Here is a 20,058-nt window from a genome sequence, read left to right as displayed (position 1 = left end):
AATGAGCTCCGAATTGAGCAAACTCAAGTTTGTTGGATACAAGACAACGAGTAGCATCAAAACAGAGACAGGGGAGGTATGCCTAACAAGAGAGGAGAGAAACCTCAAACAGAGAAGAACCGGCATAACCTCCAACATCGAAAACATCATAGAAGATGCATGTGAACTCCGTTTTCGATGAACTCGAGCTTGTCATGAAAATGACCAAAAGCTCCAAATCTCACAAGGAGAAGACCAAACAAGAACCAATAAAGATGATGCAAGGATGCAATGGTTTGATCTCTCTACGAACAATACGATCAAGCAAATCATCGAGAGCCCCCCTTGATAGTACGGCAATCGATCCTAAAACCTGGTCTCCCAACTACCACCATGAGACCAGTAAAATAGAAAGCCTATCAAGGGAAAACCTCTGCCTTGCATAAAGTCCACTTGAGCTAGATGATGACGATCTACTCCTCCTCAAGATGGACCACCTTTCTTGATTGCGTTGGCTCGATGAAGACTAGTTGATTGCTCCCCCATACTCCACTGTGGGTGAGCCACTCTTTCGCTCATCTTCACAAGTCCATTGTCACCACAATGGACGGCAAGCTTCAAGCACTTGATCTCTTCGTGATGCATCACTTGAACTTGCACACCGCAACCTAACCCCACAAAGAACTCTCACGAAGACCATGGGTTAGCACACAAAGCGTAATGGACAATGCTTACCTTACCATGGGATCACTTGATCCCTCGGTACATCTTGTGCGCTTTGTGTGTTGAATCTTTCCAACTCTCTTCACTTGGATGATGTCTTGAAGGTAGACATGAATGGTCACACAATCTTCTTCTTCAAGACATGCTTGCAGTAAGCTCAACACTCACATGACCGATCTTTGGATAATTCCTTAATAGCACCGAGGTCATCACAAACTCTCCTTGAAACCAACAAATGGACTCCAAGAAAAGCCTATGGACAAACCCTTCAAATATAACTCAAGGCAACCATTAGTCCATAGAGATTGTCATCAATTGCCAAAACCAAACATGGGGGCACCACATGTTCTTTCACGTAGCCATTCGCAATCTGGCCAGGGTGGTTCAGGACGATGACCTGGGCGGTGAAGCCGGTAGCCTCCTTGGCGGGGTCATCCTTGGAGTTGGAGGCAACGTGCCCATGCCTGAGCTCCATCACGACCACGTTCTTCATGATGAAGCCAACGTTTTTGCCTGGTAGATCCTCGGGCGTCGACTCGTGGTGCATCTCCACAGGCTTCACCTTGGTGGTCAAGCCAGTAGGGCCAAAGGTGACGACCATCCCAGGCTTGATGACTCCAGTCTCAACATGCCCCACTGGCACGGTTCCAATGCCGTGAATCTTGTAGACATCCTGAAAGGGAAGGCAGGTCGGAAGGCCTTTTGGGCTCAGTGATCTGGTCAATGGCCTCAAGAAGTGTAGGGCCCTTGTACCAAGCAAGCATGGTGGACCTCTTAGGATTGTAACCCACCTTCTTCAAGTAGTAGCTAACTTCATTGACAATTTCAAAGTAGCGAGCCCTGGAGTACTTTGGGGTAGTAGCATCTATCTGCACCAAACAAACACAATATTCATTAGAGCATACGCTCCTCAAACCATTCAAAACAATTGCATATTGGATATTAAACAAACAGCAGTACTTAGAGCAGAGTATAGGCATGCAAATTCAGACAAATACAGAGAAAATTGGTCAGATCAAAGCCAACTATAGAGAGCAATAGACAGATCTATCAAGGAGACAACATCATTAACCTCCACATTTAAAAAAATGTAAGAAGCGATACTGGCAGCACCATATGTCATTTCAAAATCAAATAGTATAAATGCAGGAACCAAATATATTTGCAACAAGATATTTCAAGTAACATAGTTTAATTTGTTTGGGCAGTAGTGCAAATTAGAGAACTCTATTCGCAAAAAAAATAGAGAACTCTATCTACAAGCAGAAGCTCATCATTCAATAAGTATAAACACCAACACTGACTTAAATGGATCAATTAACAAGCAAGCAACAATAACTACCATTGAAATATTACCTTGTTGCAGCAACAGATCATCTGCCTGACGCCAAGAGTGAAAGCAAGGAGAGCATGCTCACGGGTCTGGACATCATTGGAGATACCAGCCTCAAAACCACCAGTGGTGGATTCAATGATAAGCACCGCGCAATCAGCCTAGGAGGTCCCAGTGATCATGTTCTTGATGAAATCACGGTGTCCAGGAGCATCAATGACAGTGCAGGAGTACTTGGTGGTCTCAAACTTCCAAAGGGCAATATCAACAAGTCAGTGAAATAAATAATCCTGTTATATTAGAGACCTCAAGTAAATAGAAATAATTATGATGTGTACATGAATTATTTCAGTTATCTCAGCAATGTGCATCTGTCTTGCACGAAGCTCGCTCCTTGAAACAACAACCGAGTCAGGACTCAGGAGTGTCTGTTCTTATAGCCGAGGCCATCAGTAGTAGAACCTGGCACGCCGATTATCAATAACTTACACTGATGCGATAAGGACAGGTACATACATCATGTATATGCTTATGTGTCTAAGCAAACAACAACACGTGCCTTGATGTAATAACAGGATATTCAGTACCACCCTGAAGTATGGACTTACAGTAGGGCATGTTCTTTTCCCTTTAGCTCCAGCTCTGAAGAAGTGTCCAGCTGTTGATGTCAATTCAGGTACCTGCAGTCATGATCCATGTCGGAGATACAAGGTTAACAAAGCCACAAAGCACACAATGCGCACGGTGTAATTCAGGATAGGGGTGCAGTTTAGAGCATGAACCTCAGATACCACCGTCAAACATAGTTTGTTCGAGATTTCCGACACTTCATCCTTAACCAGTGCAAAGGGGTCTAGCATCTCCTCTTATGCAGAAAAAGAAGAGGTTTCTGTTAGGAGAACAGAGTTTTGTGCAAATACACATGAAGTGCCTTCACATAATGCTCATAGGATAAAAATCCTTCAATTTTCAAGCCAAGAGTTCATCTCTACCTTATCTGTTGACCCTCCTACTCCATAAGTCTGATGCCTAGTGCTATCAAAACAACACGAAAAATCACTGAAGGATTCTAATACCATATATTCTTCTATTGATTCGATTGATGGGGTGCACTTGACTGTAGGTAAATTAGATTTGATGATATGCCTAGCAAATAACTTAAAGGTTAGAAGAAAAATCAAAACCAGAGAGGCACTAAGCATAATTGTTGGTGGCAACAAACAAGGCTAGCAGCAGCTGCTGTTCTACATGCATCATGATCACGGAGGGAACCAAGCCTACTAAATCGAAACACGTCAGGGATTGAGAGAGATAGAGAAGGAGAAGAAGAAGAATAGGGGGGCGGGGGAGGAGACCTCGATATGGTGCATCCATGGCTGTGGTGGTGTGGTCCAAGGTCGATGGTCGTGTCCAGCTCGACGGCGGCGCGGAACCAAAAGCCCCTGCCGTGGCCGTGGTCGTGGCAAAACAGGCCGCCGCCTAGGAAGAGGCCGGCAGCAGGAGGATGGAGAGGGCGCGGTGGTTTGCCCTGGCCGTGGCAGATCTGGCCGCCGCCTAGGGAGAGGTTGGCGGCAGGAGGAGTGAGAGGGCGCGGTGGTTGGGCGCCGGCCAGGAGCTGGAAGGAGGAGGATGGCGCGATGGCGTCAAGCGGCTGCAGGGCGCGGCGGCTGGGGTTTCGTGGGAGGGGACGGAAATAAAGGAGAGCAGGCGGGAGGGGGAGGGGAACGACCCGATGCTTGCTCTCCACGGTCTCACCCGGATCGCTATTGGGGACTTTTTCAACCGTGTGAAGTGACGAAAATGCCCTCGGTGGGCTCTGGGAATTACACGCGGTGGCATCCCATTTCTAATACTATTCATTTCAATAGTGTTTCAATCTAATCCGACGGATGAGGTGATTTCTGAGGAAGATCCAACGGCCCAGATCTCATCAAGCCACCCGATCCGACGGCCAAGGATCCAAACGGCTGAGGAGCCGGGAGGATGACTGTCATCCTTATTTCTCGATGCTGCTTGCCAGTGGGTTGGCACTCGGTTTGAACAAAAAAACACGGGCATGACCTACTTGAGAGGAAAAAGATCTGGTTTTCCATTGGTTTTTCCTTTTTTTTAAAAATTCACCAGTTTTCTACTTGTTGGGGATATAACTATTTGTGTAAGCCCCCCAGGAGGGCCGGGTTACGCAAAGAAGACTCATCAGAAAGAAGCCCAAGACCAAGCATGAAGATGGCGGTTCAATAAAGGGTCCGCAGGTGGCTTAAAGCCCATAGTGGTAAACCGTCATGAAGATATGACTTGTAACGTAAGGTAGAATTAACTAGTCATCGAGCCGGACACTGTTTATGAGCCGGTCGGGACTCTGTAGGCCGCAGGGCGTCCACCCGTGTATATAAGGGGACGACCCGCAGGCGGCTTAGGGTGAGAAACAACTCATCGAGAACCAGGCATAGCGTATCTCGCTCCCTGGTCATCGAAACATCAAGCAATACCAACCCAACTAGACGTAGGCCTTACCTTCATTGTAAAGGGTCGAACTAGTATAAACCTCTCGTGTCTCTTGTCCTAATAACCCCTTCAATCTTCCTAGTTGCGATGGCTCCACGATTAAGTCCTTTTGCTAGGACATCTGACGTGACAATTCCACGACAGTTGGCGCCCACCATGGGGCCAGCGCATGGTGGATTTGAGTTCTTGAAGGGCAACTTCGAAGGGCTCAAGGGATACACAGTGGGCCGGATGACCAAGAGTCGTCGCGGCAAGATCTACATCGACGACGAAGGTTGGGGCCCCGACGCCGGCTCAATTGAGTACGGGTACCGGGTCCCCTTCGGCGAAATCCACGTCTTCATCGGCCGGATTGGTGAGCCGGGCCCTGAGCCGGACAACTGCACCGACCTCGTCGAGACGGCTCAGCGTGCGAGACCCGCCCGAGTCCAACCCGGCATGAAGCTTGTCTTTGTGGGCTGCATCCACAAAGAAGAACTTTCTGAAGGATCTGAAGATGGTGGTGAGACGGCCGTCCTCTCCGACGGTGATTCGTCCGCCGGTTCAACAGATTCGCTGTATCAAGTGCAAGATAGCATGCTCGGGGGCTGTTCCGATGGCTCCAGTATTCCGGACCCCTATGAGTCGCCAAACTGGGTAGGAGTCTTCATGGCTGGGACTCAACCCGGCCAAAATTCTACGGCCGCTGCTGCAATAACGTCCGGAATAGGAGCGATCGGGGCAGGAGGCCCTATGCGCCCGCCGGCTCAAGTGCTGATAGATCTCATGGATAAACTTACGGCCCTGTTAACCGCCACGGTTATTCCTGCAAATAAAGATGAGCATGACGCCGAGGTGGCACAGGTGCGTGAGGAAATAGCTCGGGCCAAGGAGGCCTTAGCAGCTGAGGACACCAGGTTAGCCATGGAACGGGCGGCTTTGGATGCACGGGCGCAGCAGCTCCAGTCAGAGGCTTTCCAGCTTACGATGAACCTGAACGCATCTAATGAGGTGATGAGAAGGAGGCACCAGAAAACTCAATCCCGTTTGCCTCCGACTTATGACCCTCGGATTCTTTTTGCTACACCCGGAGCCGGCCCAAGTAACCCGCCAGATGCAAATCAGTTTATGACAGCCAGAATAGGAGGATCGGCTCAGCCCCGGGAGACGGCACCTCTTCATGGGAACATGGCACCACCCCGTTATGTGCCGATACCGCCGGGTCACTTTTCCAACCCCATGGAGAACTTAATCGCAGCGTCGGCATGTTTGGCGGCTCTCCCAGTGGATGGTGATGATGCGACAGCGGTGGAGACCCGGAGGATCAGGGAACTTGTCCAAACGGCCCTGGCTCAGCAAGAGACTTATTCTTATAGCCGGGACAGGATTCATTCGACTCCTCCGCCTTGGTTAGCACCGCCTCGCCAAAACTGGAGTCCGAGTTACAACAGGCACATGGAGTCAGAAGTTTTGTCAAGCAATGCCCAGCGCCGGAACTAGCTCGGTGGCTATTACTCGGTACAAGATCGGGTACGTCAGGAGAACGAGCGGGCGGCTCAGCTAGCGGCTCAACAGACGGCTCATCAAGACTTCCCAGAGTATCCGATGACTTCCATTGAGACGGGAGTGGCTACTAGAACCGGTGGTGTTCCTTGTTTGGTGCCGGCTCTGCGTAATGTATGCCTACCCAAGGACTTCAAGGGACCTCGAAAGGTGCCGAATTACACGGCCGATTTACAGCCCGGAGCGTGGATCGAAAGTTATGAGATGGCCATGGAGCTGTTGGAGGTCAGCGACGCAGCAATGGCTAAATACTTCACCATGATGTTAGATGGAACGGCCCGGTCCCGGTTAAAGGGCTTGCCACCCAATTCCATTAATTCGTGGGCAGAGCTAAAGGCCCATTTCATCCAGAACTTCAAAGACACTTGCAAGCAATCTATGTCGATTGTGGATTTGACAAATTGTAAGCAGGAGGAGGGTGAATCCACGACCCATTGGGTACACCAGGTCAAGGCAATAATACATTCGTCTGACAAGATGGATGCCGGCTCTACAGTCCTCATGTTGGAGAAGAATTGCCGCTTTGAGCCACCGAGACAGAAACTGGGGCACCTCAAGCGTGATTGCAACGATATGGGTACGCTGATGGCAGCTTTAGTCAAATACGCCGACTCTGATAGTACCAAGGATCCCACGTCTGATGAGGAAAAGACCGGGGAGGGAAAGAAGAACGGCAAAGGAAAGGGACAACAGCATAACCCGATGAATCAAGGAGGCAACAAGCGTAAGGCCGAGGGTAACCCGGAGTTTGTAGCCAACACCAATGCACAGGGTAACAATAAGAGACGTAAGGGTAAACCACCCCCTCGATCTGGCGAGTCAGGCCCATCTCTTGAGCAGCTACTCAATGAGCCGTGCCCGAGGCACGGCACCCGGGAACGACCCGCCACCCACTTATGGAAAGATTGTGCGATCATGAAGGCTTTTAAGAATTCCAACATGTTTGATGACAATCATGGGTCGGGCGGAGGCTCAGGAGCTGGCGCTTTTCATGGCCCGGGTGGCGGTTCAAGCTCCGGCTTTCAGGGACATCAGGGCGGTTATAATCAGCAGCAATCTGGTCAAGGGGAACAACAACAACAACAGTCGGGTTATCAAAGCCATCCGAAGCAGCTGAATAGTGGGCAGTATCACGTGTTTACCACTAGCTTGTGCAAATGTGACCAGAAGGTTCATAAGAGGCCTGTAAATTCTATTGAGTCGGCGGTTCCCCGTTATTTGAGGTGGTCAGAACAGCCCATTGTGTGGAGCAGGGAAGATCACCCCATCCGGGTTGATAATCCGGGTCAATTAGCCTTGGTGGTAGCGCCTCAGGTTGGTGGATATAAATTCACTAAGGTACTCATGGACGGGGGTAGCAGCATCAATATCCTCTATGATGAGACCTTTCGACGCATGGGGTTAACTGATAAGAATTTGAAGACGTCCAACACTGTTTTTCATGGAGTGGTCCCTGGTAAGTCGGCTTACCTAGTTGGTAAGATTGAACTGGAGGTGGCTTTTGGAGATGATTATGATTCCAGAGCTGAGAAATTAACCTTTTAGGTGGTCAAAATCAGGAGTCCATATCATGCTCTGTTTGGACGGCCGGCTTATGCCAAGTTCATGGCACGGTCGTGCTATGTTTACCTACAGCTTAAGATGTCGGGACACAAGGGCACCATCACCGTGCATGGAAGTCGAAAGGTTGCCCTGGAATGTGAGGAGGGTGACGCGGCTTATGCTGAGTCTGTTTGTGCAGCAGAGAACTGAAGTTTTATCAAAACAACGTTGACCCGGCAGATATGACCTCTCTAAAGAAGCCAACCACCGAGCATGACCCGGCGATGAAGTTTAAGTCGGTTGCTGAAACCAAGCTTGTGGATTTCAATCCAGGTGATTCATCTAAGCAGTTCAGTATCAGTGCCAATTTGGATCCTAAATAGGAAAGCACGCTCATCGAGTTCATCCGTGAGAACCGGGACATCTTTGCATGGAAACCTTCTGACATGCCAGGTGTACCGAGAGAACTTGCTGAGCACACCCTCAATATTGATCCGAAGTATAAGCCGGTCAGGCAGCTTCTTTGACGATTCAACGAAGAGAGGCGGAAGGCTATTGGAGAGGAAGTCGCCCGGCTCTTAGTGGCTGGGTTTATTGTTGAAGTTTTTCACCCGGAGTGGTTGGCTAACCCGGTGCTCGTGCTCAAGAAGAACGGCACCTGGCGGATGTGTGTGGATTACACGGACTTAAATAAGGCTTGTCCGGATGATCCCTTTGCTCTCCCCCGTATTAATCAAATCATTGATGCTACGGCGGGTTGTGAGCGTTTGAGCTTTTTGGATGCTTACTCTGGTTATCATCAGATCAAAATGGCCGTTAAGGACCAGGAGAAGACAACTTTCATCACTCCGTTTGGAGCCTTCTGTTATGTATCTGTGCCATTTGGGCTCAAGAGTGCTCAGGTGACTTATCAGCGATGTGCACAGAACTGTCTCCACGATCAAATTGGGCGCAATGTTCATGCTTATGTGGATGATATCGTAGTGAAGTCCAGAGAGAAGGAAACCTTGATATCTGACCTGAAAGAGACCTTTGATAATCTTAAGGTTTATAAAATGATACTTAACCCGGAAAAGTGTGTATTTGGTGTACTTGCAGGCAAGCTCTTGGGTTTCTTGGTCTCCAACAGAGGCATTGAAGCTAATCCGGAGAAGATCAAGGCAATTACCTCTCTGGCTAAACCGGCGTGCATCAATGATGTTCAGCGACTGGCGGGTCATGTTGCTGCTTTAAGCCGGTTCATAAGCCGGTTAGGTGAGAAGGCCCTACCGATGTATCAGATGATGAAGAAAACAGACACCTTTGTCTGGAGTGATGCTGCTAATACGACCTTTGAAGATTTAAAGAGACAGTTGTCTGAGCCACCGGTCCTTGCGGCTCCCATTGATAAAGAGCCATTGTTGTTATATGTGGCTACTAACTCACGAGCCGTCAGTGTCGCCATCGTGGTGGAGCGTAAGGAGGCAGGCAAGGAGCATCCGGTTCAACGGCCGGTTTACTACATCAGCAAGGTGCTCATTGAGTCTAAACAAAGATATCCACATTGGCATAAACTTGTTTACGGAGTGTTCATGGAAAATCGTAAGCTGAAGTAGTACTTCCAAAGTCATCCTATAAAGGTGGTAAGTTCCGCCCCTTTGGGAGACATCATTCAGAACAGGGAGGCCACAGGACGAATCGCCAAGTGGGCTATTGAGCTTGGGCCCTATGGTTTGAAGTATATGCCACATACTGCTATTAAATCTCAAGCCTTGGTGGACTTTATCAATGATTGGACGGAGTTGCAGGCACCCGAGGAGAAGCCAGATAACACATATTGGACTATTCACTTTGATGGGTCCAGGCAGTTAGAAGGCTCAGGGGCTGGAGTTGTTTTAACTTCCCCTCTAGGTGACAAATTTTGTTATGTGCTCCAGCTTATGTTTCCCTGTACTAACAATGCAGCTGAGTACGAGGCCTTGCTCCATGGTCTCCGGATGGCCAAAGAGATGAATTTGAGCCGGGTAAGGTGCTTGGGCGACTCAGATCTCGTGGCTCAACAGGTGTCAGGCAAGTGGGACTCCAAGGATCCCCTTATGGCGGCTTACCATTGTGAAGTAGATGTTGTGGCTGGGCACTTCAGAGGTTATCAAGTAGAGCACATCGATCGAAGAAAGAATGAGGCGGCTAATGCGTTAAGCCGGTTGGGATCTCAGTGTAAGCCGGTGCCGCCTAACACCTTTCTTGACGTTTTGCATAATCCTTCTGTCAAGGTACCTACAGAAGAAGAACTAGCAGTGCCAGACCTAGAGGCACAGCTGGTGGTTGTGCTTCATGTCATCCCGGATTGGACATTGCCATATTTGGTCTATATGACCCGGGGAGAGTTGCCTGAGGATGAGACCTTGGCGAGACAAATCATCAGGCGGTCCAAATCTATGACGATTGTTAATGGAGAGTTACATCACCTCAGTGTCACGAGGGCATTCCAACGTTGTGTGTCGCCTGCGGAGGGTCAAGATATACTTCGTGAGATCCATGAAGGAGATTGTGGTCATCATGCCGGCTCAAAATCTCTTGTGGCCAAGGCTTTTTGTCATGGTTTCTATTGGCTGACGGCTCATGCTGATGCAGAGGATCTAGTCAGCAAATGTGACGGATGTCAACAATTCTCACGACGAGCTCATGTGCCGGCTCAAGAGTTGAGGATGATTCCAATTACTTGGCCGTTCGCAGTCTGGGGGCTTGACATGGTTGGACCTTTCAAGAGGTCTAAGGATAAAAAGACACACCTTCTGGTGGCAGTGGATAAGTTTACAAAGTGGGTTGAGGCAGAGCCGGTCAGTAAGTGTGATGCAGCCACAACGGTTCAGTTCATCAAAACGGTGATCTTTCGTTTTGATTTTCCACACAGCATCATAACTGATAATGGCACTAATCTCTCCAAGGGTGCCATGGAAGAGTTCTGTCAACGAGAACATATCCGGCTTGATGTTTTGGCTGTTGCTCATCCTCAATCCAATGGTCAAGTAGAAAGAGCTAATCAGGAGATCTTGAAGGGTATTAAACCACGGCTCTTGGTCCCCTTACAGCGGACACTGGGTTGTTGGGTGGAGTTACACTCTGTACTATGGAGCATCCACACTACGCCTAACAGATCCACGGGTTACACACCTTTTTTTCATGGTCTATGGAGCAGAGCAGTCTTGCCAAGTGACATCCGGCACGACTCACCCCGCGTGGCGGCTTACGTTGAGGCTGACAACAAAAAAGCTCGTCAGGATGCACTTGACTTGTTGGATGAGGAGCAAGACTTGGCAATAGCCCGCTCGGCAATTTACCAGCAATACCTTCGTCGCTATCACAGCCTCCGGGTTAGAAGCAGAACCTTTCACGAAGGCGACTTAGTGCTCCGGCTCATCCAGGATCAGTCTGATGTGCACAAGCTATCCCCTCCTTGGGAAGGACCCTTTGTGGTCAGCAAGAATCTGAACAACGGGTCATACTACCTCATCGATGTTCGAGAGCACAAAGACTCACGTAAGTCGGGGGAGGAGACCCGCCGGCCATTGAATATCGCCCATCTTCGGCCTTACTATACTTGAGCCACTGACTCTTAAGATGTATATATTTTGATGATGTATATATTATATAAAGCAATAAAGCAGGACCTCTGTCCTTTTTTACCCTCAAAGGTCTATATGTCTTATTTATCAGATGGTGGAAACAACCAACAGGGAGCGGATCATATCTGAATCCGGCTTTCCCTTTGGTCCGTCTTATGATCATATCTGAATCTAGCCATGATCACTTGGGGGCTTCTGTAACGCCCCGGATCCGATGCGCCAGGTGTCTGCCAGTTATTCGCAGTCGTTGCCATGTCTTTTACTTGCGTGTTGCATTTCTTCATGTCATCATGTGCATTTCATTTTGCATACGTGTTCGTCTCATGCATCCGAGCATTTTCCCCGTTGTCCGTTTCGCAATCCGGCGCTCCTATTCCCTCCGGCGTTCCCCTTTTCGTTTCCTGTTGTGAGTGGGTATTAAACTTTCTCGGAATAGACCGAGTCTTGTCAAGCGGCCTTGGTATACCACCGGTAGACCGCCTGTCAAGTTTCGTGCCATTTGGAGATCGTTTGATACTCCAACGGTTAACCGGATAACCGTAAAAGCCCCTTTCTCTTTGCAGCCCAACACCCTTCCAAAGTGGCCCAAAACCCATCTAACTCCCCTCCATGCTCTCGGTCGTTCGATCACGATCGCGTGGCCGAAAACCGCTCCTCATTTGGACTCTCCTAGCTCCCTCTACCTATATAAAGGCCCTCCCCTTCCAAATTCGCAGATGAAACCCTAAAAAATCGTCCCCGCGCTCGCCGGACACGTCCGCCGCCACCGGACGAAATAGTCGCCGCCTCCGCGCCCTCCTCCGCGCCCCGCGCCGTCTCCTCATCGCCGCCGCCGGATACGGCCTCCTCCGGCCGCCTCCCCGTCGCCCCGTCGCCGGAGCCCCTCGCCGGTGCTCCTCCGGCCGCCGCGCTGCTCGTCTCCGGCGAGATCCGCCGCCACCTCGCCGCGTTGACTTTTCCCCTCGAAGTGGTAAAAACTGCAAAGTCCCAGGTTTTTCACATTTTCATGCCATGTTCGTCATGCTATATCTTTACATCTGTAGCTCCGTTTCGTGCGTGTAATATACCAAATTGTTCGTCTCGAAGAGTACATCATTTCATTCCATTGCATCATATTCATTTGAGGTCATCTAGATGCCTGAATCATCATTGTAAGAGTGCTTCATGATGTTTTCTGCTGTCTGTTAACGAAACGAGCTCTTTTGTCATTTTTGCCATGATTGATGTGTGCATCCTATGAAGTTGATGTCTTCATGTGTTTTAATCTATGCCATATCTTCTTTACAGAGGTGTGTACCATGTATTTTTTTGATCAATATGGTGACTAGCACAAGCATGCAAACTAGGCATCGTGATATTGCTGATTTTAGTCCCTGTTCTGCTGTTATTTTGATGCCATGTAAACATGATGCTACAGAGAGATCCATGCATATTTTGAGATACTTCAGTTAGGATGTTTTGAACATATGGTTATTGTCTATCCATTCATGCCCTTTGTTGCAATTATGGAGTAGTCTAGCATGCCTTTTTCGTGCTCTACTTTTGCTTCAAAACGTTTCCTGGCAGATTGTTTACATGTTATTCAATTTGGCCAAGCTTGTTGTAGTTGATCCTTGCATGCTATGGACTTGTTCTTGCCTTGGTTTGTTACACAAACATGTCTTCTTGATGATGCTATGCTTATCTTGTCATGCAATGACTTGTGGTGAGTGAATCGAGCTTGTTAAGTAGGGTACATGATGTTGCTGTTTTGCTAGGCTGAATCTGTTATTTCGTGATGCTATATAAACATGTTGCTACTAATCATTCTATGCATAATATGGAGATGTTCTATAAACATGTTTTGATCTACATGTAATCCTCTATCCATCCATGCCCCTGGTTGCATTTATAGCTTGCTGTAGCTTGTTCATATCTTGCTCTAAAGTTGCTTCATAATGTTGTTGTGAGCCTGTTAACATTAAGTGCAGTTGTTTCCATGTGTTTTGCTAGTGTTCCATGCACCCTATGAACTTTCTCTTTCCATGCTTAGCTTCACAAACATTCCTTCTTACTGTTGGGTGCCTTGTCATGCCATGCTTTGCTCTGTGGTGAGTGGTACAAGCTCATCTACATGCCTTCATAATTATGTTCCTACCATGTTTGAATCTGTATAATAACTTGCCATGTTTACGTGGGTGCCATCATATTTTCTGATCCTTTTTGGCTCATGGTCAGTAAGGGACTTCTGATCTATGCATTTAGTAGAATCATGCCATGCCTTTGTTTGCCATGATAAGTTCCTGTAACATGTTGTTTGATAGCTCTAAACATTGCATCGTGATGTTATTTTCTGCAAAGTCTGGAATTGTCATAACTTGCAATCTTACCATGTGTGTTTGAGCATGTTCTAATGATTTCGGGAGATAGCTCAGTGTTCATGTTTTGTTATGATTTACCTGTACATCATGCCCATGCCTTTTGTTTTCGTATTGAGGTCCTGTAGCATGTTGTTTTGGTGCTTGCAATATGCCTAGTTCCTGTTTTGGACAGCTTGTCCTTATAACTTGTATTGTGTGTGTGTGTGTTGAACCGTTGCTCCGTTTTGAGTGTGCTCTATATGAAACTTGCTTAGAATTGCATCTACTTTCGTATTATCATGTTGCATCCTTGTTTTGAGGTGTTTGCTTGATGTTTGTATGCATTTTGCATCAATGCCATGTTTAACTTGTTTTGCTCATATCTTCTAGACCGTAGCTCCGAACTAAATGAACTTTATATGTAACTTGACTAGAATCTCGTGTAGATCATTTTGTTGCATCTTAACTTGCTGTTTAACAACTTGAACATAAGGTTTATTCAGATCTGGACCAATTTCAAAATATGCATATGAGGACTTACCGGAATTGTTATATGTTGTTCCCGGCCTCATTTAAACTTGCCTTGATGTGTTGCTCTTGTTTGCATCATCTCTTGCCATGAGTAGCTTCATGTAGCTTTGTCACGCATCATTCTTGTTGTGCATCATGCCTTGTTCATGTGTGGTGTGTTTACTATGTTGTGTGTTTCTTTTCGATAGTTCCTGTTTCGTTGCGATCGTGAGGATTCGTTCGTCTACGCTTGGTTCGGCTTCATCCATTCGTCTTCTTCATGGACTTGTTCTTCTTCCTAGCGGGATTTCAGGAAAGATGACCGCTAACCTGGATCTCACTACTATCATTGCTATGCTAGTTGCTTCGTTCTATCGCTTTGCTGCGCTACCTATTACCTGTTTATCGAGCCTCCCATATTGCCATGAACCTCTAACCTTTGACACTATTCCTATGCAAACCATTGTTTGGCTATGTTACCGCTTTGCTCAGCCCTCTTATAGCTTTGCTAGTTGCAGCTGAAGTTGAAGATTTCTCCATGGTGGACAGGATTTTGGTTGGGATATCACAATATCTCTTATATTATTAATGCATCTATATACTTGGTAAAGGGTGGAAGACTCGGCCTTTTGCCTGGTGTTTTGTTCCACTCTTGCCGCCCTAGTTTCCGTCATACCGGTGTTATGTTTCCGGATTTTGCGTTCCTTACACGGTCGGGTGATTTATGGGACCCCCTTGACAGTTCGCTTTGAATAAAACTCCTCCAGCAAGGCCCAACCTTGGTTTTACCATTTGCCTCACCACCACCTATACCCTTCCCTTGGGTCGGCCAACCCAAGGGTCATCTTTATTTTAGCCCCCCCGGGCCAGTGCTTGTCTAAGTGTTGGTCCGAACCGAGTAGACTGCGGGGCCACCTCGGGGCAACTCGAGGGCTGGTTTTACTCGTAGGATGTCTCATCCGGTGTTGCCCTGAGAACGAGATATGTGCAGCTCCTATCGGGATTTGTTGGCGCATCGGGCAGCTTTGCTGGTCTTGTTTTACCATTATCGAAATGTCTTGTAAACCGGGATTCCGAGTCTGATCGGGTCTTCCTGGGAGAAGGTCTATTCCTTCGTTGATCGCGAGAGCTTGTCATGGGCTAAGTTGGGACACCCTTGCAGGGTATAATCTTTCGAAAGTCGTGCCTATGGTTATAAGCAGATGGGAATTTGTTAATGTCCGGTTGTAGATAACTTGACACCAGATCCAAATTAAAACGCATCAACCGCGTGTGTAGCCGTGATGGTCTCTTCTCGGCGGAGTCCGGGAAGTGAACACGGTTTCTGTGTTATGTTTGACATAAGTAGGAGTTCAGGATCACTTCTTGATCATTACTAGTTGACGACCGTTCCGCTTGTTCTCTTCTCGCTCTTATTTGCGTATGTTAGCCACCATATATGCTTAGTCGCTGCTGCAGCCTCACCACTTTACCCCTTCCTTTCCCTTTAAGCTTTGCTAGTCTTGATACCCATGGTAATGGGATTGCTGAGTCCTTGTGGCTCACAGATTACTACAACAACAGTTGCAGGTACAGGTTATGCGATGATCTTGACGCGAGCGCGATGTTTGCTTGTTTGGAGTTCTTCTTCTGCTTCTTCGATCAGGGGATAGGTTCTAGGTCGGCAGCCTGGGCTAGCAGGGTGGATGTCGTTTGAGTTTCTGTTTGTGTTTCATCTGTAGTCGGATGATGCTCTGATGTATTGTGATGTTGTATTCGTGTGGCATTGTATGCCTTTTGTATGTATCCCCTTCTATTATGTAATGTTGATGTAATGATGTCCACCTTGCAAAAGCGTTTCAATATGCGGGTCTATCCTTGGTGGGACCTTCGAGTTCCTTTTGGATAGGGTCGCATATTGGGTGTGACAAGTTGGTATCAGAGCCTCGACCGACCCTAGGAGCCCCTTGATTGATCGTGTAGTTTGGACGATGTCGAGTCTAGAAGAAAACTGTTTTCAGAGTCTAGTTATATCGGAGAGTAGGAATTCTTTTTACTCCTCAGCCTCTTCGTCGCTCTGGTCAGGAATCTTGACGTAGGTGTTTTGAATTACTCCTCTTCCCCTTCAAAATTTTCTTTAGGTTCACGCAGTTGGTTTTCCGATCGTTGGCTCTCAGATCTTCTCATCCGGTGCATTTCTCGTCAAGTTGACTCGAGCCTCTTCATCATTGAGTTCAATCCTCAGTTGTTTTCTTTTCCCACCCGCCCTCCCTTCTTCTTCTCGGAACCGGAGTCCATAATCGAGTATCCATCCTACTCCTGCGAAGCCTTTGCTTTCTTTCAACCGGTGTTTTTTCTCTTCAAGATATTCAACGATTTCCCCTTCCAAGTTGTCTTTGTTTTCCTGCCCTCCCACCCTCTTCTTCCCAGAGCCTGAGTCAGTTTCGAGAATAAATTCCATTCGTGTGGAGTCTCTTCAGTCTTCCCTCAATTATTTCAACCGGTGAATTCTCGTCTCGATGGACATTCTTCATCTCTTCTCCGGTGGATTCAATTCAAGTTTTTCGGGTTGATCATAGTCTTTTCCCTTGGATCAAGTGTTCTCCTTGCTCGTGCGCCTCTCGCCAGTTTATCCTTCTGGAGTGCTCAAGACATCTCAGGAGATTCGTCTATGTTCAAATTAATTCGAGGTTGTCACCTCATTCAAATATTTCAATTGTTCCGGTGCCGCATCTATCTGTTCAACAATCCTTTCCAACGGTGTTTTCTCTTCAGTGGGCCCTAACCCACAGGTCTTTGTTGGGGAACGTAGCAGAAATTCAAAATTTTCCTACGTCTCACCAAGATCTATCTATGGAGAGACCAGCAACGAGTAGAAAGAGAGTGCATCTACATACCCTTGTAGATCGCTAAGCGGAAGCGTTCAAGTGAACGGGGTTGATGAAGTCGTACTCGTCGTGATTCAAATCACTGATGATCAAGTGCCGAACGCACGGCACCTCCGCGTTCAACACACGTACAGCCCGGTGACGTATCCCACGCCTTGATCCAGGAAGGAGAGAGGGAGAGGTTGAGGAAGACTCCATCCAGCAGCAGCACAACGGCGTGGTGGTGGTGGAGGAGCGTGGCAATCCTGCAGGGCTTCGCCAAGCACCACGGGAGAGGAGGAGTACTTGGGAGAGGGGGAGGGCTGCGCCAGAACTTCGTGTATAGCTCCCATGCGCCTCCCCACTATATATAGGGGTGGAGGGGCTGGTTTCTTGCCCTCCAAGTCCATTGGGGCGTTGGCCAAGGTGGGAGGAAAGAAATCTCATTATTTCCTTCCCCACCGATTGTTATCCCCCCTTTTTAGGGATCTTGATCTTATCCCTTCGGGATATGATCTTATTCCTTCTAAGGGGGGATCTTGGTGCGCCTTGACCAGGGGTGTGGGGCCTTGCCCCCACTACCCACGTCCATGTGGGTCCCCCCATGCAGGTGGGCCCCACTCCGGAACCTTCTAGAACCTTCCCGGTACAATACCGAAAAATCCCGAACATTTTCCGGTGGCCAAAATAGGACTTCCCATATATAAATCTTTACCTCCGGACCATTCCGGAACTCCTCGTGACGTCCGGGATCTCATCCGGGACTCCGAACAACATTCGGTAACCACATACAAACTTCCTTTATAACCCTAGCGTCATCGAACCTTAAGTGTGTAGACCCTACGGGTTCGGGAGACATGTAGACATGACCGAGACGTTCTCCGGTCAATAACCAACAGCGGGATCTGGATACCCATGATGGCTCCCACATGTTCCACGATGATCTCATCGGATGAACCACGATGTCAAGGACTTAATCAATCCCGTATTCAATTCCCTTTGTCTATCGGTATGTTACTTGCCCGAGATTCGATCGTCGGTATCCAATACCTTGTTCAATCTCGTTACCGGCAAGTCACTTTACTCGTTCCGTAACACATCATCCCGTGATCAACTCCTTGGTCACATTGCGCATATGATGATGTCCTACCGAGTGGGCCCAGAGATACCTCTCCGTTTACACGGAGTGACAAATCCCAGTCTCGATCCGCATAAAACAATAGATACTTTCGGAGATACCTGTAGTGCACCTTTATAGTCACCCAGTTACGTTGTGACGTTTGATACACCCAAAGCACTCCTACGGTATCCAGGAGTTACACGCTCTCATGGTCGAAGGAAGAGATACTTGACATTGGCAAAGCTCTAGCAAATGAACTACACGATCTTTTGTGCTAGTCTTAGGATTGGGTCTTGTCCATCACATCATTCTCCTAATGATGTGATCCCGTTATCAACGACATCCAATGTCCATAGCCAGGAAACCATGACTATCTGTTGATCACAACGAGCTAGTCAACTAGAGGCTCACTAGGGACATATTGTGGTCTATGTATTCACACGTGTATTACGATTTCCGGATAATACAGTTATAGCATGAATAAAAGACAATTATCATGAACAAGGAAATATAATAATAATACTTTTATTATTGCCTCTAGGGCATATTTCCAACAGTCTCCCACTTGCACTAGAGTCAATAATCTAGTTCACATCGCCATGTGATTAACACTCACAGGTCACATCGCCATGTGACTAATACCCAAGAGTTTACTAGAGTCAGTAGTCTAGTTCACATCACTATGTGATTAACACTCAATGAGTTTTATGTTTGATCATGTTGCTTGTGAGAGAGGTTTTAGTCAACGGGTCTGAACCTTTCAGATCCGTGTGTGCTTTACAAATCTCTATGTCATCTCCTAGATGCAGCTACCACGCTCTATTTGGAGCTATTCCAAACAACTGTTCTACTTGGAGCTATTCTAAATTATTGCTCCATTATATGTATCCGGTCTCTCTACTCAGAGCTATCCGGATAGGTGTCAAGCTTGCATCGTCGTAACCTTTACGACGAACTCTTTTACCACCTCCATAATCGAGAAAATTCCTTAGTCCACTAGTTACTAAGGATAACTTTGACCGCTGTCCTGTGAGCCATTCTTGGATCACTCTTGTACCCCTTGACTGACTCATGGCAAGGCACACTTCAGGTGCGGTACACAGCATAGCATACTGAAGAGCCTACGTCTTAAGCATAGGGGACGACCTTCGTCCTTTCTCTCTATTCTGCCGTGGTCGAGCTTTAAGTCTTAACTTCGTACCTTACAACTCAGGCAAGAACTCCTTCTTTGACTGGTCCATCTTGAACACCTTCAAGATCATGTCAAGGTATGTGCTCATTTGAAAGTATTATTAAGCATTTTGATCTATCCTTATAGATCTTGATGCTCAATGTTCAAGTAGCTTAATCCAGGCTTTCCATTGAAAAACACTTTCAAAATAACCCTATATGCTTTGCAGAAATTCTACGTCATTTCTGATCAACAATATGTCAACAACATATACTCATCAGAAATTCTATAGTGCTCCCACTCACTTCTTTGGAAATACAAGTTTCTCATAAACTTTGTACAAACCCAATTTTTTTTTATCATCATCAAAGCATACATTCCAACTTCGAGATGCTCACTCCAGTCCTTAGAAGGATTGCTGGAGCTTTGCATACTTATTAGCATCTTTCGGGATTGACAAAACCTTCCGGTTGTATCACATACAACCTTTCCTCATTAAAATCGTCGAGGAAACAATGTTTTGACATCCTATCCGCAAGATTTCATAAATAATGCAGTAATCGCTAATATAATTCCAACAGACTCTTAGCATCGCTACGAGTGAGAAAATCTCATCGTAGTCAACTCCTTGAACTTGTCGGAAAACATCTTAACGACAAGTCGAGCTTTCTTAATGGTGACATTTACCATCATTGTCCGTCTTCCTTTTGAAATCCATCTGTACTCATTAGCCTTACGACCATCGAGCCGTTCTGCCAAAGTCTACACTTTGTTTTCATACATGGATCCTCTCTCGGATTTTATGGCCTCAAGCCATTTATCGGAATCCGGGCCCACCATCGC

The 20,058-nt window shown here is 47.3% G+C and overlaps 1 pseudogene; it reads right to left on the bottom strand.

The window, feature by feature from the left end:
* The window catches only part of LOC123114791 (elongation factor 1-alpha-like), a 41,631-nt pseudogene that overhangs the window by 2,729 nt on the left and 18,844 nt on the right, over positions 1 to 20,058 (bottom strand).

Source organism: Triticum aestivum, chromosome 5B (assembly GCF_018294505.1).
Source record: "Triticum aestivum cultivar Chinese Spring chromosome 5B, IWGSC CS RefSeq v2.1, whole genome shotgun sequence".
In the NCBI taxonomy this organism is placed as follows: Eukaryota; Viridiplantae; Streptophyta; class Magnoliopsida; order Poales; family Poaceae; genus Triticum; species Triticum aestivum.
Note: the sequence above shows the minus strand (reverse complement) of the source record. Positions and strands in the feature narration are given on the sequence as shown.